This window comes from Mustela nigripes, chromosome 14, assembly GCF_022355385.1.
Source record: "Mustela nigripes isolate SB6536 chromosome 14, MUSNIG.SB6536, whole genome shotgun sequence".
Taxonomy (NCBI): Eukaryota; Metazoa; Chordata; class Mammalia; order Carnivora; family Mustelidae; genus Mustela; species Mustela nigripes.
The window spans coordinates 41,569,695-41,582,009 of record NC_081570.1 but is presented as its reverse complement, the minus strand read 5'-3'; the positions used below and the strand labels follow the sequence as shown (position 1 = coordinate 41,582,009).

General features: G+C 38.4%; 1 protein-coding gene across 3 annotated transcripts in view; it reads right to left on the bottom strand.

Annotated features, from left to right (window-relative positions):
• The window catches only part of ZFYVE9 (zinc finger FYVE-type containing 9), a 205,471-nt gene that overhangs the window by 140,518 nt on the left and 52,638 nt on the right, over positions 1 to 12,315 (bottom strand). For all 3 annotated transcript variants that reach the window (XM_059374726.1, XM_059374725.1, XM_059374728.1), the window contains exon 2: positions 1,027 to 1,132. The gene's annotated coding sequence lies outside the window, so the exon portion shown is untranslated. The remainder of the gene's footprint in view (positions 1 to 1,026; positions 1,133 to 12,315) is intronic.

The window sequence follows — 12,315 nt, the reverse complement described above, 5'->3', positions numbered from 1 at the left end:
TGAATGCCCCTCCACTGGACCCTCAACTAAAAAGAAAAGGAGCTCAGTCTCATATCACAGAGTCAGACCCATCCCTCCATCCTCAAAGCTTACATGAAAAATCAAAAGAACTCAGCCAGAGTATGCAACATGCCATTAGTGAATGGCATAATCAGTTTCTGAAACTAATCCCACCCACAAAGCCTCCACCCACATCACTATTTTCTACCCTTTCAGTAATTATAAGACCTGAAAGAAATCAAACATGATTCCTAGTCAGGGAAAAATAATCAATGATTCCTACTCTATAAGAATTAGTAAAATACTTCCAATTTTCTATTGGAAATTGTTGTTCTTCACAGTTAGTCTAAAAATACAAAGTAAAACAATTTAATTAAATTTATATTTGATTCCCTGCCCCCAAATCAGCTTTAATTGTTTAACTCTTGCATGATGACTAAGAAATAGAAAAAGATTAATTGGATTTGGGGCAAATGGGTGGCTCAGTAGATTAAGGCCTCTCTGCATTCAGCTCGGGTCATGATCCCAGGGTCCTGGGATCGAGCCCTGCCTGGGACTCTCTGCTCGGCCAGGAGCCTGCTTCCCTTACTTTCTCTACCTGCCTCTCTGCCTACCTGTGATCTCTGTCTATCAAATAAATAAATAAAATCTTAAAAAAACTTTAATTAAAAAATAATAATAATAAAGATTAATTGGATTTTTTTTCTCTTAACAGTATTGCTCAAATCCATGTTCTTTTTCATGTTGAAATTACCTTTCTATTTTGAAAATGGAAGTTGACTCCAAAAGGAATAACCAAGCACTGGCAGAGAAATTATAATTTTTGACATAATTCGACAGTAATTTAAAAATACCCCTTTGCTTTGGATTTAAGTCAAGTCTTTTTTTAAGACCACACTCTTGATTTAACAAGAGGCAATGTTATAAATGAAGCAAACAGCATATATACATAAGCATTACTTCCTATAGATTGAGTTGTTTTCTTAAGTTCAATCTCTAATAGAAACAGAACATTGGTTTTCTTACCTTTTTCCCCTTACACACGTGATACGGAACAGACTTCCCTGTGCTTACTCATGATGCTTGCCGCACCACCAGCCACTCCTGCTGATTCAGTATGTTCTGTTTGATCCTAAAGGGGAAAAAAAAAAAAAAAAAAAGGACACACATTGCTCATTACATTTGCAGAAGGAATAAGCCCTAATTTTCTCCATATAAACCTATCATAGCCAAACAAATGAAAACTATGGGCTTAAATAATAAATTACAGTTACATCTTCAGATTCAAAGACCTAGCCAGCATGAAATGCAGCGGTCACATTTTATTGTGTAAGAAGGCCAAAAGTTAAACATTTCAATAAACAGTTAAGAATTTTTTTTAACATTTCTTATTTTATTTTATTTTCCATGGGTAATACAAAGTGAAACGTTAAAGGCAGACACTTTCTACCCAAAGGTTTTAACAATGTTAATTCATAAAAATACCACTTATTTTGTATTACAATAAGCCCTCCAAGAATTCAAAGCTAGCAAAACTGCTGCTTTACTAGGATGTGGGATTTTTTTTCTGTACATACAGAATCCTTAAATTGAGATTCAGAGGCTTCTCGTTGAGATTTTTATTGCCAAACAACTGTTTTCCCTACAAATGGAATCTCGTATGATTCCAGCCCTCTTCCACTGTTTAGAAGCAATGGCTCTATTAGCCCAATATTAACCTTTACTGTCAGAGGTATGCAAAAAACAAAGCTGCCAAAGCTTCTTCAAATGTTATTTCCTTCTTCTGAATATATGACAATATCCATGAAGTTACAATAGTCAAATTTAAATACCTTTGTAGCTGCTAAGAGATAATTTAAAACTCTATAAGAGCCTCATTTAGTCTTGAACAAGATTAGTAACTGTAATCAGAATAAAATTAAGAATCTCATATTATCTGTAAAGGCCTATTTAGCCAGAGCAGCTCCATCCGGTTAAACAGTGATTTTGTTATTTATGCAGTAAAACTTAAACTGACCTTGCCCCCTCACCCCCCAGAACTTACTTAAAAACAAGTCCAAGAAACCAGTCCCAGGTAACAAAGCCCAAATACAAGGGTGGGCAGGCCAGGTGGAGGTATCCAATCAGTGGGGGCACATACTATCTCCCTAGCTACCAAGGAGTATGGACCCCGCCCTTTGGGTGTCTTTTGGGCGCCAATTCTGACCAAGGTGATAGGCTAGTTCAAATATCTATTATAGGGTAAACTGTAATTCAATTGACTCAATTGGTCACTTATGTGTGATCTAGTATGACTGTGTAGCTTTCTCTGTGTGTTACAAACTCACTGGCCACCAGTGCGTGGCCAGGCCCAACCACATGGCCTTTGCCCTTAAAAGCTAGTCTGTAAGGCAGAGGCGGGGCCGGTCGGTTTGATTCTCAATGCTTGGTGAGAAATAAAGCTTTGCTTGACCTTCGCTTTGCATCAGTCTTGCTCCTTTGATTACGGACCCAACATTATCCATATAAAATATCTAACAAATAATCATAGCATTTCAGAACAGGAAAGTATCTTACATATGACCTAATGAATATCACTTAATTTTAAAGATAATAGGCACTTAAAAAAATTTCCTGGCATTATTGCAAATATAATTCCATTACCTGATGTGAAAATGATGTACTTGTTAAAAAATGGAGAATAAGAAAAAAGCTAAAATTCAAGTTTCGAGAGGCCAATAAAAAATATGGAATGAAAACCAATGGTGAATGATTTTCCAGGGGCGCCTGGGTGGCTCAGTGGGTTAAGTCTCTGCTTTCAGCTCAGGTCGTGATCTCAGGGTCCTGGGATCAAGCCCCATGTCGGGCTCTCTGCTCAGCAGGAAGCCTGCTTCTCCCTCTCTCTCTCTGCCCGCCTCTCTACCCACTTGTGGTCGGTCTCTCTCTCTCTCTCTCTCTCTGTCAAATAAATAAATAAATAAATAAATCTTTAAAAAAAATTTTTTTTCCGATCTTGAGAACTTGAAAAAAATATGTATTTGTTACATTCTAAATGAGAGATGCTGCTGATACTCAGAACCACGCTTACATCTATCAAATAAGGAACAAAACCATATCAGAAATAGGAAATGGCTATATGAGGAAAAGTACCAAGGTCAAAATAAATGAGGCAAAAGTAAGGTCCTCACCTCTAATTAAACTATTTAACTGAAGATTTTTTTTTAACAAATAAAATTAACTCTAGATTCAAAGGCAAATCCTTTATGTCTATATCTGTTTTGATGTGTGAGGCAAGTCCAATAATATTATATAACTGTCTCAAACATCACAGTTTTTTCTTCTGGAATTTTATCCCTCTGACCTTTAGCTTCAGCTGGCAAAGCCTTAAGTCTGGTTAAATTACTGCCTACCTAACTCCATACATTACCCCAAGAAGCTTAAATGTGTCTAGAGGAAAATCGCACAAGGAAGAGATTGCTGTCAATTTCACATTTGTGACTTCACACTACATTTCCCTTAGTCAATCTACTTTCAACCCTGTGCCTCATTCCTATCTTTTGATATGCCTGGAATCCCTCAGCTCAAAGCTTTCATAATTCAATTCTTTCAAAAAATAAATCTTTAAGTTTCCTGCAGGACAAAGAATAACATTATTTGGCTACATAAACTAGGGCAGAATACCAGCATATCTAACCACTTCTTGTACAGACTTCCAACCAATTTCTTTTTCAGCACCAAACCTCACGTAAGCCTTTAGAGATTCCAAGAGCCTCCACAAGTTTCCTTAAGGTTCTGTGGGGGTATACACTTACTTCTCATCACGTCTCCCTCCACAATGTATTGCTTCTTCAATTCTAAGACCTTTATTTTGCTTTTTCCACTCACTGAAACCTCCCACCCAATGCTGTTTCCTTTTCTGTTGTTTCTTCCTATCATTCAGTGGAGTTTTGTTGTTGCTGTTGTTGTTGTTGTTTTAAGATTTTATTTATTTGAGGGAGAGAGAGATCACAAGCAGGCAGAGAGGCAGGCAGAGAGAGAGGAAGAAGCAGGCTCCCCGCTGAGCAGAGAGCCAGTTGCGGGGCTCAATCCCAGGACCCTAAGATCATGACCTGAGCCAAAGGCAGAGGCTTTTTTTTTTTTAAAGATTTTATTTATTTATTTGACAGAGAGAGATCACAAGTAGATGGAGAGGCAGGGAGAGAGAGAGAGGGGGAAGCAGGCTCCCTGCTGAGCAGAGAGCCCCATGCGGGACTCGATCCCAGGACCCTGAGATCATGACCTGAGCCGAAGGCAGCGGCTTAACCCACTGAGCCACCCAGGCGCCCCCATTCAGTGGAGTTTTAGGGAAGAAAGAAAATAAGTGTGTGTGTGTGGGGGGGGGGGATCAATCCATTCTATTGAGCCACAAGTCTCCATTCTTATCTTTGAGAACACATAATGGAATATAATACTGCATTCTTTCCAAAAAGTAGCCTTAAAAGTTGCCAATGCCCTAGTAAATAAACTGATAAATAGTTTAGAAAAACAATGGGAGAGATAAATAGACAAATAACAAGTAGTGCCTTCCTCACCTCACCTAAAAACATGCTTTCCAGATAAGAAACAGTATCTAGGGGCGCCTGGGTGGCTCAGTGGGTTAAAGCCTCTGCTTTCAGCTCAGGTCATGATCCCAGGGTCCTAGGATCAAGGGGATCGAGTCCCACATCGGGCTCTCTGCTCAGTGGGGAGCCTGCTTCCTTCCTCTCTCTCTGCCTGCCTCTCTGCCTACTTGTGATCTCTGTCTGTCAAATAAATAAATAAAATCTTAAAAAAAAGAAAGAAAGAAACAGTATCTAGTACTTTTTTTGCCTTTTTCTTTTTTTAAGTATCTAGTACATTTTGCCTAGAATGAGCGCTTTACGGTAGAGCTTTTTCATCGCCTTTTGGCATTATGGAATTGGTTTTTGAAAGGAACAAAAGAAGTTTAACAACTGGAGAGATATATGACATAAAATACAGTATAAAATGTTTTAAGTACAGTTCAAGATACACAGAAAAAAAATTCCACAGAGTGCCTTCAAGATTCTGCTCAGTATCACCTCCTAAAGTAAAATGAGTAGTCACTTAGTTCTCTATGTTCTCAGAATACATTTATAACACATTTCACGTTGCATGTTGATTTCTCCCTTTATGATCTGTTGCACTCCACTACACAATAAACCACTCAAGGCAGGAAACCCTTTATTTATCCTTTCATCCCAAGATGCCAACAGTGTTGTCATATAGAGCAAGTATTCAAAATATCCAGGATTATTGAACTAAGTATAGCATATAACACATCTCCCATGACAAGGATTCCATATAAGTACCTCCTAATTATATCTCCCTCCTTCTATTTCTACAACTGCCGTATTTTGAGCCCTCATCAGTTCTCACCTTATCCCCCTCCTATCTCAGCTACTTAATGGGACATCTCTAGATGTGAGTGATGCATCTTCATTTGTCACCACAAATACCACCCAGATTGATTGTGCATTTCTACCTAATGAATAAATTCCCTTATTCTCTTCCCCCAAGAATGAAGTCCGGATTTTTAATATGGCAATAGAGATCCTTCCAGAACTTGGTCTCTGCCTCTTTTCCAACCTATTCTTCCACTACTTCCCTAAACTCCAATCACACAAAAACACCCATATTTCTTGTGAGATCCTTTCTCATGCTTCTCTATTATTGCATGTTCTGTGCCTATATTGAGACACTTTTGCCACCCTTCTTTACCTAGCTAATGTGCATTACCCAAGGTTCAACTCAAACTCACTTTCAATACAACCGGAAGCCGTCCCTGATTCTCTATAGGCTGTTTGTTTGTTTGTTTGTTTGTTTGTTTGACAGACAGAGATCACAAGCAGGCAGAGAGGCAGGCAGAGAGAGAGGAAGGGAAGCAGAGAGCCTGATGTGGGGCTCGATCCCAGGACCCTGGGATCATGACCCGAGCCGAAGGCAGAGGCTTTAACCCACTGAGCCACCCAGGCGCCCCTACAGATTGTTTTAGAAGAGTCATCCTATACTTATGTCATGACTTCTCTCCAGAAATGGCAGCACATACCAAATTAATTTACATTGTCAGTATGCCTGTCTTACCTCCCCCACTGAACTGTCAGTTCACTGAGAACAAAGACTATGTCTCCATTCTTTGTAACCCACGGCACAGTAGAGTATTCAACAAATGTTTCGTGAAAAGGTAAATCAAATTAAATTAATGAAGTCCATACTTAAGTAATTAACTTCATGATGAAGATTTCTTCCACTCTGATAAGTACCTGTGAATGTGTGTGTTGTAGGAGAAAGACAGTAAGCAAAACATGCAAGAGAAAAACAAAAACAGGGAATTCTCTAGTGGAAAAGGGAGAAAAAAGGGACAAGGATTTATATAACTGATAATTTTTTTTTTTTAAAGTAGGCTTCACACCCAATATGGGGTCTGAACTCATAACCTGGAGGTCAAGAGTCCTATGCTCTACTGACTGAGCCAATCAGCCACCTTAACTGGGAAATTTTATCACGACTCTATAATTCAGGCACTTTGACATAGTAACTACATTCTAGAGACTTACCTCAATAAAAAAATGGGATATATAGAAAAATATGGAATAACTGTTACATTGATGTTAAAATAGTAAAATATTGGGAAAATCTATATGTCAATTGAAAGGAGCCATTTATAAAATGGTACAAATGGTAAGACTCCATATTTGGGGAAAACTTAAAACTCTTTTTTTTTCAAGATTTTATTTTTAAGCAATCTCCCTACCCAACATAGGGCTCAAACCTACAACCCCAAGATTAAGAGTTGCATACTCCACTGCTAGGCTGTCCCCCAAAATCTAAAAGTCTTAAGAAATATACACCAAAATATAATTTAAAAATCTCTTTGTAGTATTTGGGTGACTTACATTTTTTTTCAATCTTTTATAGTCCTAATTTTTCTTGGAATTAATGTCTATTATTTGTTAATAACAGGAAAGAATATTAAGGATACATGAATTTCAATTAATAAAAACCCAAATTAGGAGTGCCTGGGTGGCTCAGTCAGTTAAGCATCCAAATCTTGGTTTTGGCTTAGGTCATGATTTCAGAGTCCTAAGATGGAGCCCCACATCAGGCTCCAGGCTCAGCATGAGATCCTTTCCCTCATCTCCCCCTCCCCTTATCTAAAATAAATAAAATCTTAAAAAAATAATCCCAAGCTACTTAAATTTTTACTTTCAAATATGAAAACTGAAAAAGGAAGGAAACAAGAAAGACAAGGATTTTAAACGATTAAAAGTTTTGTTTTTGTTTTTGTTTTTTTTAATAAACCTATAAGGGCAATGACAGGAATAAAGATGTTTAAGATATAAAATGCAAGCGATTTTTTTTTAAGATTTTTTATTTATTTATTTGACAGAGAGAAATCACAAGTAGACGGAGAGGCAGGCAGAGAGAGAGAGAGGGAAGCAGGCTGAGCAGAGAGCCCGATGCGGGACTCGATCCCAGGACCCTGAGATCATGACCTGAGCCTAAGGCAGCGGCTTAACCCACTGAGCCACCCAGGCGCCCAAATGCAAGCGATTTATAGGAATCTCTGATGTGGACATGTTTATAACAGAAGAGGTTTATGAAGGTAATACAGATCTTTTTCAACTTATGACAGAATTATGTCCCAATAAAACAATCGTAAGTTGGAAATTTTAAGTCCAAAACACATTCAATACACCTAACCTACCAAACATCAGAGCTTATCCTAGCTTACCTTAAGCATGCTTATATTAGCCTACAGCTGGGCAAAATCATCTAACAGCTTATTTTATAATAAAGTATTGCATATTGTATTGAAAGTAAAAAAAAACTGAATGGGTGTTTGGGTATAGAATGGTTTTAAGTGTATCACTCTTTACCCTTGCACTCAATCACATGGCTGCCTGGGAGCCATGGCTCACTGCTGCTGCCCAGAATCACACGACAGTATCATACCACATATCACTAGCCTGAGAAGAGATCAAAATTCACAATTTGAAGTATGGTTTCTACTGAATGTGTACTGTTTTCACATGATCCTAAAGTCAAAAAAAAAAAAAAAATCACAAGTCAAACCATTGTTAACTAGGAAAGACTCCGTAATTTCTACAATCCTGGCCATGGATAAAAAAGAATACAAACGGGACACCTGGGTGGCTCAGTTGGTTAAGCCACTGCCTTTGGCTCGGGTCGTGATCCCGGGTCCTGGGATCAAGTCCCACATTGGGCTCCTTGCTCAGCAGGGAGCCTGCTTCTCTTTCTGCCTCTGCTTGCCACTCTGCCTGCTTGTGATCTCTCTCTCTCTCTCGACAAATAAATAAATAAAATCTTTTTTTAAAAAATGAAAATATGAAGGATAAACTAGAAAACATTCTCAGTTAAATACTGTTCCCTATCTTGGCTCTGATTAATACTATTTACCATAGATCCAAGTCAGTATCTGCTTAGTAACCAAACTTCTTAACGTTTTCACCAGTAAGAATGACAGGGAGTTATACTTGATATGTACAAAATTGCATTCAATATTCCAAAGTCATTTCCTTTGTTCCCTATCCTAGTCTATGCAAGACCCTCAATTTAGGCAGATTATATTTGCAAAGACACCTACTACAATAGCTCCCATCCCACATGATCTTCTCGGAGTGGTAAAATCTATGTCCCCTTCCTCTAAACATGGGCAGAACCTCATGACTACCTCAACAAATAGAGCAAAACAGGAAGAATACAACATAACTTTCAAAGCTAGGACATGAAAGGTAACAGTTTTTTCCTGGTCCTTTTAGGATATTCACTCTTGGAATCTAATTATCATGCTAGAGAAGCCACAGGGAAAAGCCACATGTAGGTGATTTTGCCCCTGAACCTTCACATATTTGAATAAGCAAGCCTCAAGATGAGTAAGCCTCAAGCATGACCCAGCCACTTCTGACTACAACTTCATGAAAACCCTTAGTGAGAACCACCTAGCTGAGACTAGCCAATCCCTAAGCAGAAGAGATAATAATCAACTTATTGTTTCAAACCATTGTGTTTGGGTATAATTTATTACACGGCAATGGACACATGTAACAGGTTAGTAATTTGATACTTTTTTTTAAGGGAGGAAGGGGCAGAGGGAGAGAGAGAATCTCAAGCAGAGCCCAAAGCTGGGCTCAATCTCACAACGCTAAGATCATGACCTGAGCCAAAATCAAGAGTTGGACACTTAACCAAATAACCCACAAAGGCACTCAATTTGATACTCTTCAATCCAATCTTCTATAAATATGCTAAAGGAAAGGGTAAGAACCATAAAAGGTACAGGCAAAAAAGAAGACACAGTGATAGCAGCCTCTCCTCTATTGAACTATTCAGCTCTGATTTCAAATTTGCCCCACTCAATAAAACAGCCTTTGAGCTTCTTAGAGTACAGTTTAGGAACTACCTCATTATTCAAGCAAGAAGCTAGGTGAGGGAAGGGATCTTACCTTCTTTTATGGAAACTTATCAAAGTTTTCCTCTAAACAACATACAATATTCTGTTAAGAGTTCTGGTAAATGCATTTTTCATCTCATCAGCTTTCCAGTGCCATTTTAGAACTCCTCATAGATCAGCACCCTGAAACCTATCTAGTTAACCAACTCCTTAATGCATCTATGTGCCATTATCCATTCTGCTGACCAACTCAAAGCCTTGAATGACATTTTAGATACTACCTCTCTTCTTCCTTCCACCTCTACATTCAGTCTAACACCAAGTCTTACCCAATATTGCCTTTTAAATCTCTCAAATCCATCCACTTCACTCCATTTCCAATGCCATATCTCACATCTTCCTGTTGCCCAGATTTTTGTAAGAATCCTAACTATTCATCCTGCCCCCGTTTTGTGTCCAGCTAGCCTAATCTCTATGCAAATGCAAAACACAAATCTGATTATATTATACTTGCACTTAACAGCATTCGTGGTACCCTATTGCCCTTAGAATAAAGTTCGTAAATCTAAAACACAGTTGCATCTGATTTGGTTTCTGCTCACTTCTTTAGTATGACACCTTTTCTCTATTCTCAAATTCTTATTCTATGCACTGGTTATACTAATCAATTGAACTTTTAATCTTGCCCATCTCCATTCCTCAAAACATGTGCTCATACTAATACATGCTACAGTATGAATGAACCTTGAAAATAATTATGCTAGGGGAGCCTGGATGGTTCAGTCAGTTGGGCATCTGCCTTCAGCTGAGGTCGTGATTCCAGGGTCCTGGGATCAGTCCCTCCACTGGGCTCCCTGCTCAGCTGGGGTCTATTTTTCCCTCTCCCACTCCCCCTGTATGTGATTTCTCTCCCCCTCTATCAAATAAATAAAATCTTTAAAAGAAAAGAAAATAGTACGCTAAATGAAAGAAGCCAGTTACAAAAGACCACACACTGAATGGTTCTATTTATATGAAATGTCCAGAATAGGCAAATCCTTAAAGATAGAAACTAAATAAGTGGCTGCCAGAAAATAGGAAGAGGAAAGAATAGGGAATGACCACTAATAGATACAGGGCTTCTTTTCAATGTGGTAAAAATGTCCTGAGAGTGTCTGAGTGGATCAGTTGGTTAAGTATCCAACTCTTGATTTTGGTTCAGGACATGATCTCAGAATTATGAGATCAAGCCCTGAGTAGGGCCCCACACTAGGCATGGAGCCTGCTTAAGATTCTCTCTTTCCCTCTCCCCCTACCCCTACCCGCTCCCTCTCTTAAAAAAAAAAAAAAAAAAAAAAAAAAGTTCTGGAATTAGATAGTGGTAATGGTTGCCCAACTCTTTGAATATACTGAAAACCACTGAATATATACTTAAAAAGAATGAATGTTGTGGTATGTCAATAATATCTCAATAAAACTGTTACCAAAACAAACAAACAAACAAACAAAAACCAGGCCTCCACACATTATTTAGGTTTGGAATACTGTGCCCTTCCACTGTTACTTTACTAATTTTTACTTCTTTGCCTTATCCTAGCCTACATATCACATCTTCTATGAAACCCTTCTGATCTAGGTCTCAAATAGGTGTCCCTTCTTTCTTCTACAGCTTTTGACATCCTTTATCATAGCACTTAAATGAATTATGAATTTTTAAAAACTGTTTCTCTCTCCCTTTCAGGCTATTTAGGTTTTTCAGGATAAGGACTGCTTCTGTCTTACTTATCACTGTATTCATGATACATAACACAGTATTTGGCATAGAGTAAGTAACTAACCACTTGTGATACAAAGTAAAATAACTAAAGGACTAACTTTCAAAGCATTTCCACCTAGGAAATTTTACCATACAAAGGATCCCAGAGTTCTGCCTAGACTGCTAAGGCTTATATGTACCTACTATTTCAAAGTCTGTTAATGCCAACATAAAATTAGGAATTTGTATACTGAAGAACATTTCAAACTTAAACTATGTTTTATCAAGGCTTTCTATCCATATCACAACTCTTCAGACAGATATTAGTTTAACAACTTATTTTTTAAAAATAAATTCATCCATTTATTTGAGAGAGAGAGAGCACAAGTGGGGGGCAAAGAGAGAAGCAGGCTCCCCACTGAGCAAGGAGCCTGATGAGGGTCTCGATCCCAGGACCCTGAAAAGAAGGCAGATGCCCAACCAACTGAGTCGCCCAGACACCCCACAACTCATCTTTTAAAAAAGGAAAGTGTGACTCAAGAGCATCCATGAAGGGATGCCTGGGTGGCTCAGTGGGTTAAGGCCTCTGCCTTCAGCTCAGGTCATGATCTCAGGGTCCCGGTATCAAGCCCTACATTGGGCTCTCTGCTCAGCGGAGTGCCTGCTTCCTCCTCTCTCCCTCTCTGCCTGCCTCTCTGCCTGGTTGTCTGTCAAATAAATAAATAAATAAAATCTTTGAAAAAAAAAAAAAGAGTATCTATGAATATGACAATGGAATATCTAGCAGAACTGGGACTGGATTTTTTTTTCCTTACAAGGAATCTTTTTTTAAACTATTTTTTCTATCTAAATTCAATTAATTAACATATAGTATATTATTAGTTTCAGAGACAGAGTTCAGTGATTTATCAGTCTTAGATAACACCCAATGTTCATTACACCACATGCCCTCCTTAATGTCCATGGGACTGGAATTTTAAATCAACCATTACCAATACATAATAGACTTGCTTCTCTGATGCTTAATCCAAATGAAACTTTTTTATGAGGAGTCAGTGGAATTTGGTGAAAGAGCAATGGTACAGGACTCTGGCAAATCCAGGTTTGAATTCATGCTCTCGCACTTAACTAGAGTTCCTGGGTGGCTCAG